Raw genomic sequence first — 10,343 nt, forward strand, 5'->3', positions numbered from 1 at the left:
CCGCATACTGCGGCACGACCTGCGTACCTAATGTTAAATATAGGTACCCAGGTCGCATGCCGGCCGCATGCAGAAGTAGGCGGAGCTAGCGGCGGGGGCGGGGCTTCACGGAGGAAATCCACAGCCCTCCGCAGCGGCTCCAAACGCAAATGTGAAAGTAGCCTTATCTCTAGCATCTACATTCAGTCAACACCAGAGCTAACAACAGCTGATAGGTGGGGGACACCAGTGTCAGACTCCCACCGATCTGATATTGATGACGTATCCACCGAATAGTTAATCAATATTAGGTGCCCTTAAAACCCATTAAGAGGCCAAAGGACTAGTGCAAAACTGGTTATAGGGCTCTACTCTATACACTGTGTATGATTCTTGGTACTAGTCTCCTTTAAGTGTCAGAGCAACTTTAGGGCCCCTTTGGGGTCCAGGACCCAAATGCAACAGTATACTCTGCACCAACTGTAAGTACATGTCTTCTTTTGTACTAAAGGTGCATGACTGAGGTTTTCTTGACTTACAAGAATTCCTCATGTATTCTTTCAAGTGGCATTAAAGGTAGAAATTAGATTTAAAATCTTAGATGATCTATCAACCCTGGTATCTGATCAAGGTTTACTGGTCTGTAATGACAACTTCTAAACCTTTTGATGTGCACATACATCTCAGACAGACTTGTCCGCTCACTGGCTAGTAGTTGGTTTTTCCCGTGTGACCTGGATTCACGCCGTTCCACTTTCCCCAATATCATGTAAGCTAATATCTACTGTGTATAACTATGTCAGTTAGTGGCACTTGTTTCTTGGCTTATTCACTTTCTGTATTTACAGTGTGGCACATGTACAACTGTAAAATGCAATGTGTTTACTTTTTTTTTATTATTATTATTCCTGGAGCCGGGGCGGAGGTTCACCCACGCTCTTTATACCAGGTTGCCAGCACATGGCTGCTCACTTTTTCTGTTATAAAAGGGATTTACAAGCAGATTTGTGCACACACGTGAAATTATTAAATCTTTGGGCGGTTCCAAGAATATTAAAGGCAAAGAAAAAAAAAACATATATAAAAATGAATATCTATGTTCCTTACAAAGCAATTATATTGAACTTATATGGAAAGAAAAGTTTATTTTGATACATAATTATAAGCTATTGTTTTTTGTTTCAATTGAGTGATCTGATATTGTCTAATATGGGATATTTGTCTATATAAAGTGCTCTTATTCTGCATCAAACTCACTTGCCTGCTTTGTCGCTTGTATTAAAAGCCGCAGTGTACCCAACCCCCATTTTATCACCCACTTTGTGATCATATCAGTCTTCTTCATTGTTGCCTTTGTTTTTATATCACCATCCACGATTCTGCGGACCCTTTTTTGATTTCTTGAGACACTGAATAGCAGATGTATTCATCACCTTTACATTTCCTCTTACTTTTGTGCTTATTTGTTTGAGAACATTATTTCCTGTGTTTGATGGTTTGCTTAAAGCTCCGCAGTCTCACATCACATCATGCAGGCGCTATTTTGTGGGCTGAGGCTTCACTTATATAATGCAGTCTAGTAATCATATGTAAGTAATATGGGACATGGATACCTTTACCAAATTACCCATCACAGCCATTACACCTAGTAATTGGTAGTTTCATACATTGTGACTTGCTTATAATTACTGAGACTCAGTGCCAAAACATTCTAGAGCCCCTTACCAACCATACTGAAGCATCACACATTATACAGTGGGGCAAAAAAGTATTTAGTCATTCAGCAATAGTGCAAGTTCCACCACTTAAAGAGATGAGAGGCGTCTGTAATTCACATCATAGGTAGACCTCAACTATGGGAGACAAACTGAGAAACAAAAATCCAGAAAATCACATTGTCTGTTTTTTTATCATTTTATTTGCATATTATGGTGGAAAATAAGTATTTGGTCAGAAACAAACAATCAAGATTTCTGGCTCTCACAGACCTGTAACTTCTTCTTTAAGAGTCTCCTCTTTCCTCCACTCATTACCTGTAGTAATGGCACCTGTTTAAACTTGTTATCAGTATAAAAAGACACCTGTGCACACCCTCAAACAGTCTGACTCCAAACTCCACTATGGTGAAGACCAAAGAGCTGTCAAAGGACACCAGAAACAAAATTGTAGCCCTGCACCAGGCTGGGAAGACTGAATCTGCAATAGCCAACCAGCTTGGAGTGAAGAAATCAACAGTGGGAGCAATAATTAGAAAATGGAAGACATTCAAGACCACTGATAATCTCCCTCGATCTGGGGCTCCACGCAAAATCCCACCCCGTGGGGTCAGAATGATCACAAGAACAGTGAGCAAAAATCCCAGAACCATGCGGGGGGACCTAGTGAATGAACTGCAGAGAGCTGGGACCAATGTAACAAGGCCTACCATAAGTAACACACTACGCCACCATGGACTCAGATCCTGCAGTGCCAGACGTGTCCCAATGCTTAAGCCAGTACATGTCCGGGCCCGTCTGAAGTTTGCTAGAGAGCATTTGGATGATCCAGAGGAGTTTTGGGAGAATGTCCTATGGTCTGATGAAACCAAACTGGAACTGTTTGGTAGAAACACAACTTGTCGTGTTTGGAGGAAAAAGAATACTGAGTTGCATCCATCAAACACCATACCTACTGTAAAGCATGGTGGTGGAAACATCATGCTTTGGGGCTGTTTCTCTGCAAAGGGGCCAGGACGACTGATCCGGGTACAGGAAAGAATGAATGGGGCCATGTATCGTGAGATTTTGAGTGCAAACCTCCTTCCATCAGCAAGGGCATTGAAGATGAAACGTGGCTGGGTCTTTCAACATGACAATGATCCAAAGCACACCGCCAGGGCAACAAAGGAGTGGCTTCGTAAGAAGCATTTCAAGGTCCTGGAATGGCCTAGCCAGTCTCCAGATCTCAACCCTATAGAAAACCTTTGGAGGGAGTTGAAAGTCCGTGTTGCCAAGCGAAAAGCCAAAAACATCACTGCTCTAGAGGAGATCTGCATGGAGGAATGGGCCAACATACCAACAACAGTGTGTGGCAACCTTGTGAAGACTTACAGAAAATGTTTGACCTCTGTCATTGCCAACAAAGGATATATTACAAAGTATTGAGATGAAATTTTGTTTCTGACCAAATACTTATTTTCCACCATAATATGCAAATAAAATGATAAAAAAACAGACAATGTGATTTTCTGAATTTTTTTTTCTCAGTTTGTCTCCCATAGTTGAGGTCTACCTATGATGTAAATTACAGACGCCTCTCATCTCATGACTAAATACTTTTTTGCCCCACTGTATGTACAATTGAATGGATTGTTCGGCCTTACACTTGTAAATCGTCACATCGCGCGCAATGCTCACTGTTAGGATTCTCCGGTGCCGGAAGTGGGCCAATACTTGGCCGTAAGTATACAATTTACATACTTCCGGGCACATTCCAACTAGATGTATCCAGCCTTGCTCAATTCACTTACGTCTAGTCGGCATGTGACCACATGTATGCAAGTCGCATACTTGTGATCACACGCTCCTTGTTCCTGGCACCTTACAGTGCACAGTGCACGTGATGTGATTTTTCACATAGTGATTGCAGACATGTAGCCTAAAGCCAGACAACCCCTAAAGCTGACAAATGGGGAAGCATGAAGACATAAAGCTATATTCACACATCTGTGCACGGTCCGTTTTTTTCTTAGCACACAGACACATAGAGTGATATTGATCCATGAACACATCAGTTTTCAAAACGGATCCTTGCCCTGTTCTCGTCTCATCGACGAATAAAGTCTATGAGGATCTGTATACAATGGGTGATACATGGAAGACAGACTTTATACTTCAGGATTTCCTCCATTTTTAACTGATCCATTGCTCAGCAGTCCACCTGCCTCAGTGAAAAAAGGATGCTGCTAGAATGACACTTGACTAAAAAAAATCATCTTGGCTGCAGCCCAATAAATACATTATCTGTTTTAATATTCGGTGGAACTGATGATGTCGCTGTCATTTAAATTGTGTCTAGCAGCTCTCAGACTATAAAGCAAAGGGCAACATTCAGCTCCAATTTTAACTCCAGCGCATGGTCTTCAAGAAGTTGTCCAATCAGCATTGTCTCAACCACAATCAGCAGCATGCACAGCATTCAGACCCAGTCTACAATGATCCCCATAGATTTGATAGTTGAAACCTAAGCAATAAACTTGAGCTACTTCCATATTTCTCCAGTACTGTCACCCAGCTTATCAGTACAGTTTTTAGGTTAAAGGGAATCTGTCAAATCTGTCACCGGATCTTTTGCCACCTGCTTCGAGAACAGCATAATGAAGGGCAGAGACCACGATTCCAGAGATGCATCACTTACTGGGCTGCATGCTGTAGTTTTGATAATATCACTGTTTTATCAGCAGGAGATTATTTCTAGCGGACTAGTAAACCTGCTGCTATGTAGTTCTCCATATGCATGAGCTCTGTATAACCCCGCCCATACCACTGATTGGAAATTTTCTGCCTATGCATAGGGTCTATAGTAGTGTAGGCAGGGTTATACAGAACTCATCACTCAGAAAACTGCATTATCTGAAACAGATAAAACAGCAAGCAGCCGGGTAAGTGATACATTGCATCTCTGCCCCTACATCATGCTTCTCTCAGATGGGGAAGTAAAAACCTGGTGACAGATTTCCTTTAACCATTTTTAGTCAATAGACATAAGTGCTAATGAAAGCGAAAAGAAGGAGAAACGTTCCTTATGGCATCACATTGGTCTGATCTGCAATAATCAGTTAAACTCTTCATCCAGCGTTGGCTAAGTCTCCAACCATTTTGCTTTACTAGTCTCCCGTGCACCTCACAGCCGCATTACTAGAGCCTCACTGCACCTCTTTACGTCTTCAATGTCAATGCCAACCAGTTTTAGGTTTCTGTCTGATTCTATAAGAATCCAACAGGAAGAAAATTGTGCCATTTTACTACAAATGCCATATTAGAAAAGAAATCTCCATTAGTAATACAGGTCGGCACTGAATGCCATAATGAGGAAGGTTAGAGACCTGGACATATTGGGAGCTCAGATGAACAGCTGTCAATTGTAAGCAGTTAGGTCACATATCTAATAGAATAATAAAAGGTGACAGCAACTAAGGTGCCTTATTGGCAGAGAAGCCAGAAATGTCATGTTCGAGTCTCGTACCATCCCGGAGCACTCATAGACTGCATTATCATAAATGCGGCTCACAGAATAGGTCCTTAAACTATGTTTGTATGTTACAGTTGTCTTTTTACAGAATTGGTCTGTTGGTAACTAGCCCAACAATGGGTCTCACATCTAAAAACAGTAAAGATAAGAGGAGGAAGTGGCCCGCCCAACTTGTCAGGCTGCGATGCCAAACCCTGGCTTCTCTGATGACCAGGAGCAGATCTTCTACTTTTATCTCTACTGGCTTCTACAGATGTTGCCCAATTCCTCCAAGTTTTTCACATTAAAAAAAAAAAATGTTTTTATCAGATTCATAAGAGTAATAAAAGTTAAAAGATCAAATGGTGTGGTTAGAATAATAACTGGGACTATCGAGTATACAAAGGGCTTAAGTGGTAATACTAAAAATGAGGCAAGAATATAATAAAGAACAATGATTTGTTTAATAAAAATGGGTGCCATTTCTCTTTCCTGTCTGTGCATAATTTCTGTGTCAGTTTTTTTTTCTTATCCTGGTATCCCTAGCCCAAAAGGTATACATAGAAATCATGTGACCCTATAGCAAAAGGTCCTAAGTAGGCCCCCCTAAGAAAAAACAAACTTTTTTTGGCAGAGTCATGGCACGTAGGTACAGCCACAGAAGAGCATACTTCCCAACTTTTAATGACAGCATATTCAGAGTAATTGGGGCCCGACTGAAGCCCCTTTATATTCTCACCCTCCTCACCCACTATAAATATCCATATCTTGGCCCCAATAGTGTATGATGCCTCCCGTCATACAGAATGAAGCTTCACACAGTGAATTCCACTACACTACATGAACAGTATCGTGACCTCATGGTGACCCCCCCAGCAAAATATAATGCCCTCATAGTACCCACCACATATGATGGCACCACAGGGCCCCCAACAAAGAACGATGTCCCCACACATCCCCAATTATAAAATGCCCCTAAAAAACCTCTACACACTATGATGCCCCCACAGCTGCCCACACAGAGTCACCCCACACACTATATGATGGCCCCCACATAGTGTGATTGGCCCAACAGCCCACCACACACGCACAAGTGCAGACTGACAAAATGTGTAAAAAACATAACCCTGTTCCTCTCATATACTACTCAGATCTGTAAGTGTAACTGAGGCCCCATGAAGCAGGCACAATCTGGTGACATCACACCTGCTGCTCGTGAGACTGAGACAAACCGGCTGAATGGTGGAGTAGAGAGCCCAATTCTGCCAATGGATCAACTGTATCTGCATCCTGAGTATACCATTGAAATTGAGATGCTGGGAGAAGGATGGGAAGGGGCTTTGCTCCCTAGAATAAGGCCGCACCAACTTATTTGCTCCATAACAACTGCATAGTCTGCTACTATTAGAAATACCAAGACAAGAAACAGGCACTCCCATGTGTGCATCTGCTCAGACTGTCATAGTGGAGCCAAATGATGGAGAGGCTCACCTGGACGAGTGGCGCAATCACAGGCACCACACTGGTAAATGCAGACTGCAGCGCTCATCGTCAATCCCTGTAGGAATAAAAAAAATAGGAAAGAAAAATATGAGGATCTGAAGGCGCTGTCTACCCGGATATAGTATAAAATTCAATTTTTATTAATAAAACAATGCATTTCTGAAGTAGATCGCTCTCTTCAGCAGGTACAAATAACGATAAAAACATACCTACAGAGTGAGTTGTGTTCTTATAAGCACATAGACCTGGTGTAGGTATTTAGATTCATTATTTAACCCTTATCATGTAATCACATACAGTGGGGAAAAAAGTAGTCAGCCACCAATTGTGCACATTTTCCTACTTAAAAAGATGAGAGAGGCCTGTAATTGACATCATAAGTAGACCATAACAATGAGAAAACAAATCCAGAAAATCACCTTGTCTGATTTGGCAAGAATTATTTTGCAAATTATCGTGGAAAATAAGTATTTGGTCACCTAAAAACATGCAAGATTTCTGGCTATCACAGACCTGTAACTTCTTATTTAAGAGGCTCCTCTGTCCTCCACTCATTTACCTGTAGTTTGAACTTGATATCAGTATAAAGGACACCGGTCCACAACCTCAAAAAGTCACACTCCAAACTCCACTATGGTGAAGACCAAAGAGCTGTCGAAGGACGCCAGAAACAAAATTGTAGCCCAGCACCAGGCTGGGAAGACTGAATCTGCAATAGGCAAGCAGATTGGTGTGATGAAATCAACTGTTTGAGCAACAATAAGAAAATGGAAGACATACAAGACCACTGATAATCTCCTTCGATCTGTGGCTCCACGCAAGATCTCACCCTGTGGGGTCAAATTGATCACAAGAACGGTGAGCAAAAATCCCAGAACCACATGGGGGGACTTGTTGAATGACCTGCATAGAGCTGGGATTACCGTAACAAAAACTGCCATCAGTAACACAGTAGTCTGCGAGGGACTCAGATCCTGCAGTGCCAGATGTGTCCCCCTGCTTAAGCCAGTACATGTATGGGTAGAAGTAGAACTGTTTGGTAGAAACAAAACTCGTCGTGTTTGGAGGAGACAGAATGCTGAGTTGCATCCAAAGAACACCATACCTACTGTGAAGCATGGGGTGGCAACATCATGCTTTGGGGCTGTTTCTCTGCAAAGGGACCAGGATGACTGATCCGTGTACACGAAAGAATAAATGGGGCCATGTATTGTGAGATTTTGAGTGCAAACCTCCCTCCATCAGCAAAGGCATTGAAGATGAAACGTGGATGGGTCTTTCAGCATGATAATGATCCCAATCACACTGCCAGGGCAACGACGGAGTGGCTTCATAAGAAGCATATGAAGGTCCTGGAGTGGCCTAGCCAGTCTCCAGATCTCAACCCCATAGACTTTCAACTCCCTCCAAAGCTTTTCTGTGTTGCCCAGCGGCAGGCCCAAAACATCACTGCTCTAGAGGAGATCTGCATGGAGGAATGGGCCAACATACCACTAACAGTGTGTGCCAACCTTGTGAAGACTTGCAGAAAACGTATGACCTCTGTCATTGGCAACAAAGGATATATAACAAAATATTGAGATGAACTTTTGTTAATCACCAAATACTTATTTTCCACCATAATTTGCTAAATAAATCTTGCCAAATCAGACAAGGTGATTTTCTGTATTTGTTTTCTCATTTTGACTCTCATAGACTGTGAGCCCTCGCAAGCAGGGTCCTCCCTCCTTATGTACCTGTGTGCCTTGTTTTTTGCTCATGTTTAGTTGAATTTGTCTATATTTGCCCCTTTTCACATGTAAAGCTCCATGGAATAAATGGCGCTATAAAAATGTACAATAATAATAATAATAGTTGTGGTCTACCTATGATGTCAATTACAGGCCTCTCTCATCTTTTTAACCCCTTAATCCTATATGACGTACTATCCCGTCGAGGTGACCTGGGACTTAATTCCCAGGGACGGGATAGTACTTCATAGGCGATCGGCCGCACTCACGGGGGGAGCGCGGCCGATCGCCGCCGAGTGTCAGCTGACTATTACAGCTGACATCCGGCACTATGTGCCAGGAGCGGTCATGGACCACTCCCGGCACATTAACCCCCGGAACATAGGGCGGTTAGGGAAGCATAGCGCAGGGAGGGGGCTCCCTGCGTGCTTCCCTGAGACCCCCAAAACAACGCGATGTGATCGCCTCCTCCCTGCAGGCCCCAGATCCAAAATGGCCACGGGGCTCCTTCCGAGTCCTGCAGGGAGGTGGCTTGCAAGCGCCTGCTCAGAGCAGGCGCCGGCAAGCCTGGAGCACTGCCTGTCAGATCGCTGATCTGACACAGTGCTTTGTAAAGTGTCAGATTGGCGATCTGACACTATACTGTGATGTCCCACACTGGGACAAAGTAAAAAAAAATTAATTTTACATGTGTAAAAAAAAAATAAATTCCTAAATAATGAAAAAAAAAAAAATTGTTCCAATAAATATATTTCTTTATCTAAATAATAAAAAAAAAAGTACACATATTTAGTATCGCCACGTCCGTAACAACCCGACCTATAAAACTGTCCCACTAGTTAACCCCTTCAGTGAACACCGTAAAAAAAAACAAGGCAAAAAACGCTTTATTATCATACAGCTGAACAAAAAGTGGAATAACACGCGATCAGAAAGACGGATATAAATAACCGTGGTACCGCTGAAAACGCCATCTTTTCCCGCAAAAAACAAGCTGCCATGCAGCATAATCAGCAAAAAAATAGAAAAGTTATAATCCTCCGAATTGAGCGATGTAAAAATAATAATTTTTTATATAAAATAGTTTTTATCGTATAAAAGCGCCAAAACATGAAAAATGATATAAATGAGGTATCGCTGTAATCGTACTGACACGAAGAATAAAACTGCTTTATCAATTTTATCAAACATGGAACGGTATAAACGCCCCCCCAAAAAAATAAAAAATAAATTCATGAATACCTGGTTTTTGGTCATTCTGCCTCACAAAAATCAGAATAAAAAGCGATCAAAAAATGTCACGTGCCCAAAAATGGTACCAATAAAAACATCAACTCGTCCCGCAAAAAACAAAACTTTACATGACTCTGTGGACCAAAATATGGAAAAATTATAGCTCTCAAAATGTGGAGACGCAAAAACTATTTTTTGCAATAAAAAGCGTCTTTTAGTGTGTGACAGCTGACAATCAAAAAAATCCGCTAAAAAAATGCTTTAAAAGTAAATCAAACCCCCCTTCATCACCCCCTTAGTTAGGGAAAAATAATAAAATTAAAAAAATGTATTTATTTCCATTTTCCCATTAGGGTAAGGATTAGGATTGGGGCTAAAGTTAGAGTTAAGGTTGGGGCTAAAGTTAGGGTTGGGGCTACAGTAAGGGTTAGGGTTGGGGCTAAAGTTAGGGTTAGGGTTGGGGCTAAAGTTAGGGTTGGGGCTAAAGTTAGGGTTAGGGTTGGGGCTAAAGTTAGTGTTAGGGTTTGGATTACATTTACGATTGGGATTAGGGTTGGGATTAGGGTTACGTGTGTGTCAGGGTTAGGGGTGTGGTTAGGGTTATGGTTGGGATAAGGGTTAGGGGTGTGTTTGAGTTAGGGGTGTGGCTAGGGTTGGGATTAGGGTTAGAAGTGTGGTTGGGATGAGGGT

This window comes from Ranitomeya variabilis, chromosome 1 (genome assembly GCF_051348905.1).
Source record: "Ranitomeya variabilis isolate aRanVar5 chromosome 1, aRanVar5.hap1, whole genome shotgun sequence".
Taxonomy (NCBI): Eukaryota; Metazoa; Chordata; class Amphibia; order Anura; family Dendrobatidae; genus Ranitomeya; species Ranitomeya variabilis.